This window comes from Schistocerca serialis, chromosome 3 (genome assembly GCF_023864345.2).
Source record: "Schistocerca serialis cubense isolate TAMUIC-IGC-003099 chromosome 3, iqSchSeri2.2, whole genome shotgun sequence".
Lineage (NCBI taxonomy): Eukaryota > Metazoa > Arthropoda > Insecta > Orthoptera > Acrididae > Schistocerca > Schistocerca serialis.
Window position 1 is genome coordinate 999,264,961 of NC_064640.1, and position 14,775 is coordinate 999,279,735.

General features: G+C 43.8%; 1 non-coding gene across 1 annotated transcript; it reads left to right on the forward strand.

Moving 5' to 3' along the window:
• Window positions 1-1,653: 1,653 nt before the first annotated feature.
• On the forward strand, window positions 1,654-1,737 carry Trnas-gga (transfer RNA serine (anticodon GGA)). The gene is given in 2 exon segments: window positions 1,654-1,693; window positions 1,703-1,737. It is a non-coding gene; the product is annotated as a tRNA-Ser (tRNA).
• Window positions 1,738-14,775: the final 13,038 nt, after the last annotated feature.

Genomic DNA, 14,775 nt, shown 5'->3' on the forward strand with positions numbered 1-14,775 from the left:
CTGAAGTCAACCACTGGCCTGACAGGGATGAGGGGTTTGTGGACCTTTGGCAGGCTTGTTAAGAGTGGAGCTTTAGGGTTCTTTTGTGTCATTCTTTTTGTGTGGTACTGTGTCAAGGTGTGTGTGATTTTTTTAAGAGAGTATTTACATTCTTTGGTATCTTTGTGTTGGGTCACTGGTTAGCTTGCTTATTTCATTCTCTGCAAGAAATTTTTCTGTTTTCTCAATGTATTCTGCCTCTGTTACTAAGACTAGAGCATTCCCTTTATCTGCCATGGTGATGAGAGCCTGTGTATACTGTTTATGGTTTTCTCATCAGATGTTTTTTTTATTTGTGTTTATGAATGGTTTGTTTTTTCTGATGATTTGTTTCATTTCCTGTCACTAGTTCTCTTGTTAAGCGTGGGTTGAAGTCTTGAGTATTAGTTTTTTCATGTTGTCCTATGACGTATTCAGTATCAGTAATAAGATTTTCTATGGTCTTATGTGGTACACCCACTTAACATATAGGACCATAGAAAATCTACTTACAACATGCGGGGCTTCCCATGGGGTCCCCCATCAGTGGAATCTTAGCCAACATTTTCTTGGACCATAAAGAGAACCCAATATTCAATAACATTGTGAAACACGGAGAGTACAAAAATAATCTACTGATACCGATATGTGGATGACATAATCTGTCTTGTAGATGAAACACATAAGCCGCGCGGGATTAGCCGAGCGGTCTCAAGCGCCGCAGTCATGGACTGTACAGCTGGTCCCGGCGGAGGTTCGAGTCCTCCCTCGGGCACGGGTGTGTGTGTTTGTCCTTAGTATAATTTAGTTTAAGTAGTGTGTAAGCTTACGGACTGATGACCGTAGCAGTTAAGTCCCATAAGATTTCACACACATTTGAACATTTTTTGAAGCACAAAACAGGATAGAAGAGGCACACAGTAACATCAACACAGTACACCCACAAATCCACTTCACAATGGAATTAGAAAACAACAAGAAACTAAATTTCTTGGATCTTACAATCACAAGAAACAACCACCAACATGAATCTCCATCTACAGAAAACCCACATCCAAAAGCACTGTTATCCACAGCTCATCCAACCACCCAACAGTGCATAAATATGTCAGTTTCACACACATGCTCCAAAGGATAAACAGAACACCTCTTAAACCAGAACACTACACACAGGAACTAAATCTAATCAAACAAATTGCTGTTGAAAACGACTACAAAACAGACATCATAAACAAACTCAAGAACAAGGTAAAACGGAAACATGCAGTACACACAGACAACACAGCAGACCACACAGCAGACCACACCACTTCAGAAAAACACTAACATACAATAACAAAATATCACATAAAATAGGAAACATATCGAAAAAGCAAGGGATCCCACTAACATTCAGAACAAACAATACAGTTCAGAAAAGACTAAGATCTGTCAGAAAAACCTCAGACAAATTCAGCAATGCTGGAATATATCAACTCACTTGCAACTCCTGTCAGACCCACTACATAGGACAAACAAGCAGAAATTTCCGAACGAGGTACACAGAGCACATGAGAGCTCTAAAAAGTGACAGTACACATACAACTTTTGCAGAATATCTTATGAACAAAAACCATAACCCCACTAATATCGCCAGCCTGGGTGGCCGAGCGGTTCTAGGCGCTGCAGTCTGGAACCGCGCGACCGCTGCGGTCGCAGGTTCGAATCCTGCCTCGGGCATGGATGTGTGTGATGTACTTAGGTTAGTTAGGTTTAAGTAGTTCTAAGTTCTAGGGGACTGATGACCTCAGAAGTTAAGTCCCATAGTGCTCAGAGCCATTTTGAACCTACTAATATCGAAAACGATCTACGCATTCTGAGAAACAGCAACAGTCTATACCGACAATTAACAATACAAGAAAATTACCACATACAAAAGGCTAAAGTCGAAGGGAAAAATGTAATAAATGAAAACACAACAGTCTGCAACAACACACTATTTATCGCTCTGGGAGAACTGACGAAGGACACAGAACAGAAAGTACACACACGCAAAAGAAACACTTCCCCATCACACACAGAGACATAAATAATGAACAGAAGTCGTCGTAATTCGCGCTACAGTTTTTCATAGCCTTTCTCGGCACATGCGATACGCCTCTCACGACACACGCGAACAGCAAGATGGCGTAATATTCTGGATCAGAAACAAAGTGCAAAAGTTTTGTTTTTCTGTGTATAAAAGCAGCCACATATCATCCAACGAACGTGAGTACATGAATAGCTAAGCAACAGCTCAGTACACACCAAATAACTGGTTTCCACAACACTACCACAACCCCAAGTATATGCATTCGAAGTTCACCTTTTAGTATTTGTTTACCAATAGCCGCTCACATGGTTGCATATGACATGATGTTCGCTCAGTAAAAAGACGGCAACAGAAAAAAAAGAGCACAGAAAATATGTCGCAAACGGCGCCAATAATTGCTTAAAACATGCTGTAACATGCAATAAATAAGGTAGTATGAAAGTATCAATAGAAAACTATATTTCAAAAGACGAATCGTAAAAATGTAATAATGTTTTACTGTGTTTGTACAACCATGCCATTTTCTGCATGTTTTAGATTAAAAACAACCCACTGATGATGGTGATATTTGTTGCCGAAACTAGTTTGGGATGATAAGGGAATAAACGAACAACAAGGTGTTTGCATCAAGGCGGCCTCAATTTCTGATATTAAAGTTCAAGACCTTGGCAACAGTAGCAAAAGAGATGCTCACAGTGGTCTGGGATGTTCAAGTTGTGTTTCATTTGGAATTCACGGCTAAAGGTACCACCATAAATTCTGTAAGGTACTGTGAGACCCTCAGCAAACTCAAAGCACGACTTCGGAAGGTTCATCGACCCTCTGCTACAGCATGACAATGGCAGGCCACATACGATAGCTGCGACATCTGCAACTACTCGACGCCTTGGGTACACTGTCAACGATCATCCTCCATACAGCCCCTGCCGACTTGGTCCCAAAACTTAAAGACTTCAGTTTGATAATGATGAAGCGGTGCAAGCAGGTGTGAATTGGTGCCCCGTCAGCGTCAGACATTCTACAGTGACGGTAACAACAAACTGGTCTCTAGTTGGGAGAAATGTGTTCGTCGCCAGAGGGACTATGTTGAGAAATAAATATGTAGACAAGAAGAACAGAGATGTAGGATGTTAATATTGGTTGTTTTATTCAACAGGCTTTGAGGATTTTCACTTCCACATCTTCCCTTATGTACACATGATGTAACGGATATCAGTGCAGATATTTTTGCTGGTGACTGAGGGTAATGCACTGAACAAAATTACATCAGTATTCACTTCAATTGCAGACTAATAATTACAGCTATTTGGAGTAGTATGTTTTTAGACTGGTTAGTCCCTTTAACCACATGTGGCAAGAACAAGCCATTAATACTTATTTTCCCTGGGCGACACGTCAAGTGTTGAAGTGTGGATGCTTGGATGCAAAATGGTTAGTCTATACTGCAAGCGTAGGATACTTAGTGGTGCAGCTATGGCTGTATAGAAAACATCATACAGTAAATTATGTGACGTGTTTGCAGGAAGACTGTTTGACGCAGAGAAAAAACAACCTGCACACTGATTTGTAAATATATTAAGGTAACATGTATAAAAATATCTGCACCTACTTACCTGTCACACTTTTTTACGTTTAAGGTGTTGCTGCAGCGTATATGCGGGTGTATGACCACCGACATGTAGACAAGGGATTCCCGTGGCATTCGTGTCTTTCCTACGTGGGCCGGCCGCAGAGGCCGAGCGGTTCTAGGCGCTACAGTCTGGAACTGACCGCTACGGTTGCAGTTTCGAATCCTGCCGCGGGCATGGATGTGTGTGATGTCCTTAAGTTAGTTAGGTTTAAGTAGTTCTAAGTTCTAGGGGACTGATGACCTCAGCTGTTAAGTCCCATATTGCTCAGAGCCATTTGAACCATTTGTTCCTACGTGCGTGCCGTAAATGCGGAAGCGTGAACTATGGCGGCGTTATTACCAAAAGCGGCCAAACAGGGCCAACGTGCTGTTATTCTTTCCTTGCTGCCGAAGGGCAAACACCGGTAGACATCCATCGGAGAATAGAAAGTGTGTATGGGGCAGCATGTCAGTCGGAAAAGGCGGCATATATATGCAACACATTTTGTTAGAGACAAAATATTTGCTGGCGCTTCCCGGCGAAGCTAGGAGACCTTTAGTATTCGCTGGCCCTGGGACGACGAGATTTCATCAAACTAGCTGAGTCTACTAGCCATGTTTCCTGAATACTACCTACACGAGTAAACTGATAGCGTGAAATTAAACAAGACGACCTTAAAAATGAGTGTCTGTAAGTGGAGAAAGATACTTCAGGAGCGAACCAGGAACCTGAATTTCGCTGGGACCCCACTTTTATATGGAGCTGATGACTGAACTTTAGGTAACGCATAAGGCATACACACGCTACAGAGTGTCTGTACCCTGTCACCTCTCGGTGAAATAACCTATACAAAAGAACGCCTGGCGTCACCTGGAACATGATGTCTATTCAAACCTCGCGACAGTCGCATAAGACTGGAGTTACGGTCTGGGGTGCGATTTCGTATGACATCGGGAGCACTCTCGTGACTATCCCACGAATCCTGGCTGCAGATTTGTACGTTAATCTGATGATTTGCCTGTTGTGCTGCCATTCATGAACGGCATTCCAGGGGGTGTTTTCCAACAGGATAACGCTCGCCCACATACCGCTGTTGTAACCGAACATGCTCTACAGAGTGTCGTCATGTTGCCTTGGCCTACTCGGTCGTCATATCTGTCTCCAATCGAGCACATCTACGACATCATCAACTTGTGTACCACTCTACCTCTGATCTCCTCGTCGTACAGGTGATAAGTGCGAAAATCCAACAAAAGAGATGCACTATATTTGCTCTTCGCATTACCTGTGCCCACGTAACATCCAAGGCACCCAGGAAACTATCGCTGGCCGCAGATCTATCATGCAGACACGTGCCCATCTCAGTGGCACATCACGTAACTCACAATTCCGTACAACCCTCTACCGCTGCTCCAGTGACTGATGGCAGCATTTTTTGCAGAACCGTGAAGGGCGTGGTGCATTCTTTCTTGCAACCTATCGTTTATGGACAGCGGTATGACGCGAGTCGTATCACCTTTTGACGCATTGTTCTTGACGTCAGTATGTGAACTGCAACGGAAATCCTCTGCAGTACTTGACTAAAACGCTTGACGACTGTTTTGCACGGTAAGCTTTCGAGTTTGGCATTGATTTTCACTTAACTTTTAAGGTCCACTCGTAAGATGATTGGATTTAATACCTCCCGAATACTCCACTTCGCAACAAAATCGCCGATACTGGACTTCGGTGCATGTTCTTTATGAAAAATCCCTCTGATGTAATGCCTGAACTCGTGGGCTAAAACACGTTGCATTCGACCCGTTGATTAAAAAAAAATGGCTCTGAGCACTATGGGACTTAACATCTGAGGTCATCAGTCCCCTAGGCTCAGAACTACATAAACCTAACTATCCTAAGGACATCACACACATCCATGTCCGAGGCAGGATTCGAACCTGCGACCGTAGCAGCCGCGTGGTTCCGGACTGAAGCGCCTAGAACCGCTCGGCCACCACGGCCGGCCCCGTTGATTCGTTCTCGTAGGAAATACGTCTTTAACGTTCAATAATTGTACTTCCACTTATATATCCTCAGATTAATGGTATGACCTCGTATAAAGTGCGCTCATTCGACTGTCCAAACACTTACCCCATATATTAGACAGATATATCAAGTTTTCCCTTCAGAATGGTCCGCTCTTTCCTGTATTCATTTATCCGGATGGTGACTGCAGTAAGGAAAGCGTTAGGCACACTGAGTCCCTGTATTTGGAACGACAGTCTGTAATAGAATTGTCCAGAGACCTGAACATCCGCATCTGAAAGTAATAGGTAACACAGCTAAGCTCGTTTATACTTACAAAAATGAACACGTATCCCTCGCCATGGCTCTTTTTACATTCGCACGGTTGAGCGCTATTACCACAGCCTCCGGTGTTCTATATGTTTTTGCACAGTTACTCAGGTTCTGACGGGGGTGCGTGTTTTTTCTTTTTCTAACTAATGCGATGAAATGAAATGATCGTATGGCATTTACTGGCCGGGATATCCCATTCGGGGTTCGGCCGCCGTATTGAAAGTCTCTGAATTTGACGCCACTTCGGTGACTTGCGTGTCGATGATGATGAAAATGATAATGAAGGACACACAACACCCAGTCCCCTGCTGAGAATGAAATCCGGGCCACCTTGCGTGGTAGGCGGTAACGCTACCGCAACGGACACCAAAGCGATGTCAACCTCCTACAGTTGTTTGTTTCGTTACCTAGCGCCCACAAAGCTGTTATTCTTCTCCACAGTTCTGCCCTGCAAACTTTGATTGAAGATGGAAATGTTGGCTGCTTTCCGGATGATGTTTTTCTTCCGGCGGTAAGGAGTTGAAACACTAGACGGCGCGAATGTGTTTCTAAAAAATGGTTCAAATGGCTCTGAGCACTATGGGACTCAACTGCTGAGGTCATTAGTCCCCTAGAACTTAGAACTAGTTAAACCTAACTAACCTAAGGACATCACAAACATCCATGCCCGAGGCAGGATTCGAACCTGCGACCGTAGCGGTCTTGCGGTTCCAGACTGCAGCGCCTTTAACCGCACGGCCACTTCGGCCGGCGAATGTGTTTCTCGCTCTTCCTTTCGGGCGTCTTTGACATAACCTTAACTTTCTGCATTACTTGATTGCGAATCGAAACATTCGAGGAACTCTCCAAGGCACTTTTTGTTTACTTTTGCTTCTTCCACAGCCTACAGACTATTTAGAGAGCAATATAAATTGCTCTCTAAACAGTCTGTAGGTTGTGGAAGAAGCAACAATAAATGGAAAGTGCCCTGCAGCTTTCCAAAGTTGTTTCGATATGCCGCCTTATCTCCTGGCTCTAGCTGCATACCACTTTAATTCGAAGGTGTTGGCTTTAATTCTTGTCTGGTCTTCTTGATTTCGGTCTTCTATGGCTATCCAATATCACCTGAGGTGAATACTAGGCTTCTCCTTTAAGATAAACTGAGGACGATTTTTTTTTTCTGTCATTATCCAACAGAGATTGCACTTTTTACTTGCTCTGTTTTCGTGAAAAAGTAACTGTTCTAGAGTGCAAGCCGTTGGCGTGTGTGTTTACTCAATGCGCTCGTAAATATAGGTGTTCGCTCGTGGAAAAACAATTTATTAATGCAATATTGTAGCTTAAATAACTAAATTAGTATCTATATATCTATATATACAGGGCTATTACAAATGATTGAAGCGATTCCATAAATTCACTGTAGCTCCATTCATTGACATGTGGTCACGACACACTACAGATGCGTAGAAAAACTCATGAAGTTTTGTTCGGCTGAAGCCGCACTTCAGGCTTCTTTCGCCAGAGCGCTCGAGAGCGCAGTGAGACAAAATGGAGACAGGAGCCGAGAAAGCGTATGTCGTGCTTGAAATGCACTCACATCAGTCAGTCATAACAGTGCAACGACACTTCAGGACGAGGTTCAACAAAGATCCACCAACTGCTAACGCCATTCGGCGATTGTATGCGCAGTTTAAAGCTTCTGGATGCCTCTGTAAGGGGAAATCAACGGGTCGGCCTGCAGTGAGCGAAGAAACGGTTGAACGCGTGCGGGCAAGTTTCACGCGTAGTCCGCGGAAGTCGACGAATAAAGCAAGCAGGGAGCTAAACGTACCACAGCCGACGGTTTGGAAAATTTTACGGAAAAGGCTAAACCAGAAGCCTTACCGTTTACAATTGCTACAAGCCCTGACACCCGATGACAAAGTCAAACGCTTTGAATTTTCGGCGCGGTTGCAATAGCTCATGGAAGAAGATGCGTTCAGTGCGAAACTTGTTTTCAGTGATGAAGCAACATTTTTTCTTAATGGTGAAGTGAAAAAATGGTTCAAATGGCTCTGAGCACTATGGGACTCAACTGCTGAGGTCATTAGTCCCCTAGAACTTAGAACTAGTTAAACCTAACTAACCTAAGGACATCAAAAACATCCATGCCCGAGGCAGGATTCGAACCTGCGACCGTAGCGGTCTTGCGGTTCCAGACTGCAGCGCCTTTAACCGCACGGCCACTTCGGCCGGCAATGGTGAAGTGAACAGACACAATGTGCGAATCTGGGCGGTAGAGAATCCTCACGCATTAGTGCAGCAAATTCACAATTCACCAAAAGTTAACGTGTTTTGTGCAATCTCGCGGTTTAAAGTTTACGGCCCCTTTTTCTTCTGCGTAAAAAACGTTACAGGACACGTGTATCTGGACATGCTGGAAAATTGGCTCATGCGACAACTGGAGACCGACAGCGAGCGCCGACTTCATCTTTCAACAGGATGGTGCTCCGCCGCACTTCCATCATGATGTTCGGCATTTCTTAAACAGGAGATTGGAAAACCGACGGATCGGTCGTGGTGGAGATCATGATCAGCAATTGATGTCATGGCCTCCACGCTCTCCCGACTTAACCCCATGCGATTTCTTTCTGTGGGGTTATGTGAAAGATTCAGTGTTTAAACCTCCTCTACCAAGAAACGTGCCAGAACTGCGAGCTCGCATCAACGATGCTTTCGAACTCATTGATGGGGACATGCTGCGCCGGGTGTGGGAGGAACTTGATTATCGGCTTGATGTCTGCCGAATCACTAAAGGGGCACATATCGAACGTTTGTGAATGCCTAAAAAAACTTTTTGAGTTTTTGTATGTGTGTGCAAAGCATTGTGAAAATATCTCAAATAATAAAGTTATTGTAGAGCTGTGAAATCGCTTCAATCATTTGTAATAACCCTGTATATATTGATGGTTTCGCTTTTACTTGCGTAGTTTTCGTGAAAAGATAACTGTTCTGAAGGGCAAGCCGTTGGCGTGGGTTTCTTTTCATTATCGACCGCAGTAAGTGATGTGATTATTTAATAATTTCAGGGTAGTGTCTGTGTAGCTTTATTGTGAAAAGTGTCGTGCGTGTATAGTTTGCATTCGGTTCGTGTTTTCTGTGTTTCTATACTTCCGTACAGTTAATTTTCCATATTGTGCAACGAGCGAGGTGGCGCAGTGGTTAGCACACTGGACTCGCATTCGGGAGGACGACGGTTCAATCCCGTCTCCGGCCATCCTGATTTAGGTTTTCCGTGATTTCCCTAAATCGCTTCAGGCAAATGCCGGGATGGTTCCTTTGAAAGGGCACGGCCGATTTCCTTCCCCATCCTTCCCTCACCCGAGCTTGCGCTCCGTCTCTAATGACCTCGTTGTCGACGGGATGTTAAACACTAATCTCCTCCTCCTCCTCCATATTGTGCAGTAAAGTCGTTAAGTGGTGTTCCTATTTCCGTTAGAGTATTTATACATAATTCATTGATAGCGCCTGTTCAAACTTGTCGTTGTCGTTTCGTGATTTCCGCCACTAAAACCTACGCCTGTTTACTACGAAAGATACTGTAATATTTTAAGGAAAGTCATTAAGAAGTCGAGAAGCTTATGTGTTCTGACAGAAATTAATAATGCTGATAACAAGATTAAAACTATATGGAATATTGTCAAACGGGGGACAGTGCACAGCATACCATAGCAATAAAGCTAAATGATGAGTTGTGAGTGATAATTCACAAGTTGCAAGTATTTTTAACAATCACTTTCCGAATGTAGCAGCAAAAATAGGGTTAAAGGGTTCAGCTGAAGAAGCAAAAAAATATGTTAAAAATGTCATTCCCCAGGACTTTAGGTCTTTAGAAAAAGCACCAACATCCCCCACTGAAATTAAGGGGATTATAAATATACTGAAAAACAAGAGCTCTTGTGGTGTTGATGGAGTCTGTAACAGAATTTTGAAGTGTTGTTCTAATTTAATGAGTGGAGTCCTTAGTAATATATGTAATGCTTCGCTGGCACAGGGAATTTTTCCATACAGATTGAAATACGCAATTGTCAAACCCCTTCATAAGAAAGGGGACAAGAGTGACTTAAATAATTTAAGACCATCTTCATTTTCTAAAATATTTTAAAATGTTATGTATTCAAGAGTAGTCTCACATTTAAGTGAAAATAATTTACTCAACATGTTACAGTTCGGATTCCAGAAGGGTTACTCGATTGAGAATGCTATCTACACATTTACCCATCAAATAGTACAAGCCCTAAATAACAAATTATCGCCAGTTGGTATCTTTTGTGATCTTTCCAAGGCATTTGACTGTGTGGATCATGTCACACTCTTAGAAGCACTCAGGATTTTTGGAACTGAAGGCTTTACACACAGCTGGTTTGAATCATACTTAACAAACAGAAAGCAAAAAGTTGTGCTGAATAACACAAATAATTGCGGGAGGGTGGTAAATTCTAGTGAATTGGGAGTTACACACAGGGAGTCCCACAGGGTTCAATTTTGGGTCCTCTGCTGTTCCTTATTCATGTGAACGACCTCTCACTTAACGTTCAGCAAGCAGAACTAGTACTTTTTGCAGATGACACGAGTGTTATAATAAATCACATTCCAAAAAAAAAACAGCTGAAGATATTGTTAAGGATGTCTTTCAAAGAATTATTAAGTGGTTCTCAGAAATTGGACTCTCCCTTAATTTTGAAAAAACTCACTATATCCAGTTCTGTACACCGAACAGACTCATACTGACAATTGATGTAGCATATGAACAGGGCTCAGTTAACAGGGTAGATTTCTCCAAATTTTTGGGTGTTCAAATTGATGACAACTTGAACTGGAAGAAGCATATTACTGAGTTTCTCAAACAATTAAGTTCAGCTTCTTTCGCTCTTCGTATAATCGCTAGTCTTGGTAATAAACAGATCAGTCTCCTAACGTACTTCGCGTATTTCCACTCAATAATGTCTTATGGAATAGTTTTCTGGGGTAACTCGCCACGTAGACATAAAGTATTGATTGCACAAAAGAGAGCAGTGAGAATAATTAGTGGTGTTCACCCAAGGACGTCATGTAGGCACCTATTCAAGGAGTTAGGTATTTTAACTGCACCATCAGAGTACATATATTCGCTAATGAAATTCGTTATAAATAATCCATCTCAATTCGTGAAGAACAGTGATGTTCATACATACAACACTATAGGAAAAAATGACCTTTCCTATCCCTTATTGAAGCTGTCAGTTGCTCAAAAAGGAGTACATTATTCAGCAAAAAAATCTTTGATCATTTGCCCAACAACATAAAGTGCCTGGCAGGTAGCAGATCAAGTTTTAAATCTAGCTTAAAATCATTTCTTTTGGACAACTCTTTCTATTCCATGGACGAGTTTCTGTTTAAGAACAGGTAAAAAAAATTGTACCTCTAAATGTAGTTGCATGTGTAGAACTAAAAATTTCAGTAATATTGATATTAGCACTATTCATCTGGGTATGTATATCTTGTAATCTGACTTGTTCTGCATAATATCGATAAAATAATCGTGAAAATGATTTACGGGACATGGCATAGCTAAAACTAAACTAAAGCATATCTCGGCCCCACCGCCGACGAGGCGCTAAGGCATAATCTTCCTTAACATGACTGTAATTAATCCAAGAAATTAAGCAGACTAGCTATTTCGACTGCTTCCACTGATCATTCGCTACACAGACAGTCTAACACAGACAGTCCTTTGCGAAGGTCCTGTTCGACGTAGATTGCTAATATATTCAGTGCAACACAACTGTTGAAATTGTTACAACATATACATTTGGAATGTATTCTTGATTTCGCATTTGTGCCTACATTTGCTCTGTTCTTTTTTTCCAGACATTTGTACCTCTAGCGCACGCAGCCTCATTTTTTTCTTTAACTTGTCAATTGCGGACGTTGCTCAGAGCTGGAAATGGGGCGTCAGTACAGCATAATTCTAGAAAACGCAGGCACAGGTCACGTTTTTTCCCTAAAAATATTTATTTTTCTTGAACTAGGTATGATGTCTCAGTAAACCCATCGTCGTACAATGTTCTTCACAATACATCATGCTAAGGTTGCCATCAATGGACAGGTTCCATCTCTACCACCGCCGAGGGTACCCTATACCACTACTTGTCATTTCCCTACCTGTTACACTTGCAAATAGAGTGAGCCCTAGTTTCTCGTTTCTTATCTTCGTGGTCCTTACGCGCAATGTATGTTTGTGCCAGTAGAATCGTCCGGCAGTCAGCTTCAAATGCCGCCTCTCTAAATTTTCTCAATAATATTTCTTGGCAAGAACGTCGACTTTCCTACAGGGATTCCCATTTGAGTTTCCGAAGCATTTGCGTAATACTTACGTACTCTTCGAACCTACCGACAACAAATCTAGCAGCTCGCCCATGAAGTGCTTCCATGTCTTCCTTCAATCCGACCTGGTATGGATCCGAAACACTCGAGCAGCAGCATGCTGTGTGCGGTCTCCTTTACGGTTAAACCACACTTTCCTAAAATTCTCCCAATAAACCGAAGCCAACCATTCACCTTCCCTACCAAAGTTCTCACATACTCGTTCCACCTCATATCGCTCTGCAACGTTACGCCCAGATATTTCAACGACTTGACTGTGTCAAGCGGCACACTAGTAGTACAATATCAGAAGATTAGAGGTTTGATCTTCCTACTCATCCGCATTAACTTACATTTTCCACATTTAGAGCTAGCTGCCATTTATCATATTAACTGGAAATTTTGTCTAAATCGTCTTGTACCTTCCTACAGTCACTCAACTTCGACACCTTACCGTACACCACGGCATTGTCAGCAAACAACCGCAGATTGATGCCCACCCTGTCCGACAAATCATTTACGTATACAGAGAACAACAGCGGTCCTATCACACTTCCCTGGGGCACTCTTGAAAATTCCCTTTTCTCTGATGAACACTCGACGTCGACGGCAACATAATAGGTTCTATTATTTAAGAAATCTTCGAGCCACTCACATATCTGTGAACTTCTTCCAAATGCTCGTACCTTCGTTAACAGCCTGCAATGGGACACCGTGTCAGATGGTTTCCGGAAGTCTAGAAATATGGATTCTGCTTGTTGCCCTACATCCATAGCTCTCAGTACATATTGTGAGAAAAGGGCAAGCTGCTTTCTAAAACCGTGCTGATTCGTTGACATAAGCTTCTCAGTCTCCAGAATGTTTATTATATTTGAACTGAGAATATGTTCAAGGATTCTGCAACAAACAGAAGTTAGCGGTATTGGTCTGTAATTTCGCGGGTCCGTTTTTTTACCCTTCTTATATACTGGAGTCACCAGCACTTTTTTCCAATCGCTTGGGACTTAGTGCTGGGCGAGAGATTCACGATAAGTGCAAACTAGGTGGACTATAGCTATCCTTTAGTTTGTTCGATAGCTACTGCCATTTACCTATGTTAAACCGACTTACTAGTTGAGAAACATGCTACCATCTTTGTTTGAAAGTTGTAGGTTACAGTGAAGACCTGATATAAATGCACGAAGAAAACTATGTTATTTGATGTGGCGTCGGGTTCAGATTATACACTCCTGGAAATGGAAAAAAGAACACATTGACACCGGTGTGTCAGACCCACCATACTTGCTCCGGACACTGCGAGAGGGCTGTACAAGCAGTGATCACACGCACGGCACAGCGGACACACCAGGAACCGCGGTGTTGGCCGTCGAATGGCGCTAGCTGCGCAGCATTTGTGCACCGCCGCCGTCAGTGTCAGCCAGTTTGCCGTGGCATACGGAGCTCCATCGCAGTCTTTAACACTGGTAGCATGCCGCGACAGCGTGGACGTGAACCGTATGTGCAGTTGACGGACTTTGAGCGAGGGCGTATAGTGGGCATGCGGGAGGCCGGGTGGACGTACCGCCGAATTGCTCAATACGTGGGGCGTGAGGTCTCCACAGTACATCGATGTTGTCGCCAGTGGTCGGCGGAAGGTGCACGTGCCCGTCGACCTGGGACCGGACCGCAGCGACGCACGGATGCACGCCAAGACCGTAGGATCCTACGCAGTGCCGTAGGGGACCGCACCGCCACTTCCCAACAAATTAGGGACACTGTTGCTCCTGGGGTATCGGCGAGGACCATTCGCAACTGTCTCCATGAAGCTGGGCTACGGTCCCGCACAACGTTAGGCCGTCTTCCGCTCACGCCCCAACATCGTGCAGCCCGCCTCCAGTGGTGTCGCGACAGGCGTGAATCGAGGGACGAATGGAGACGTGTCGTCTTCAGCGATGAGAGTCGCTTCTGCCTTGGTGCCAATGATGGTCGTATACGTGTTTGGCGCCGTGCAGGTGAGCGCCACAATCAGGACTGCATACGACCGAGGAACACAGGGCCAACACCCGGCATCATGGTGTGGGGAGCGATCTCCTACACTGGCCGTACACCACTGGTGATCGTCGAGGGGACACTGAATAGAGCACGGTACATCCAAACCGTCATCGAACCCATCGTTCTACCATTCCTAGACCGGCAAGGGAACTTGCTGTTCCAACAGGACAATGCACGTCCGCATGTATCCCGTGCCACCCAACGTGCTCTACAAGGTGTAAGTCAACTACCCTGGCCAGCAAGATCTCCGGATCTGTCCCCCATTGAGCATGTTTGGGACTGGATGAAGCGTCGTCTCACGCGGTCTGCACGTCCAGCACGAACGCTGGTCCAACTAAGGCGCCA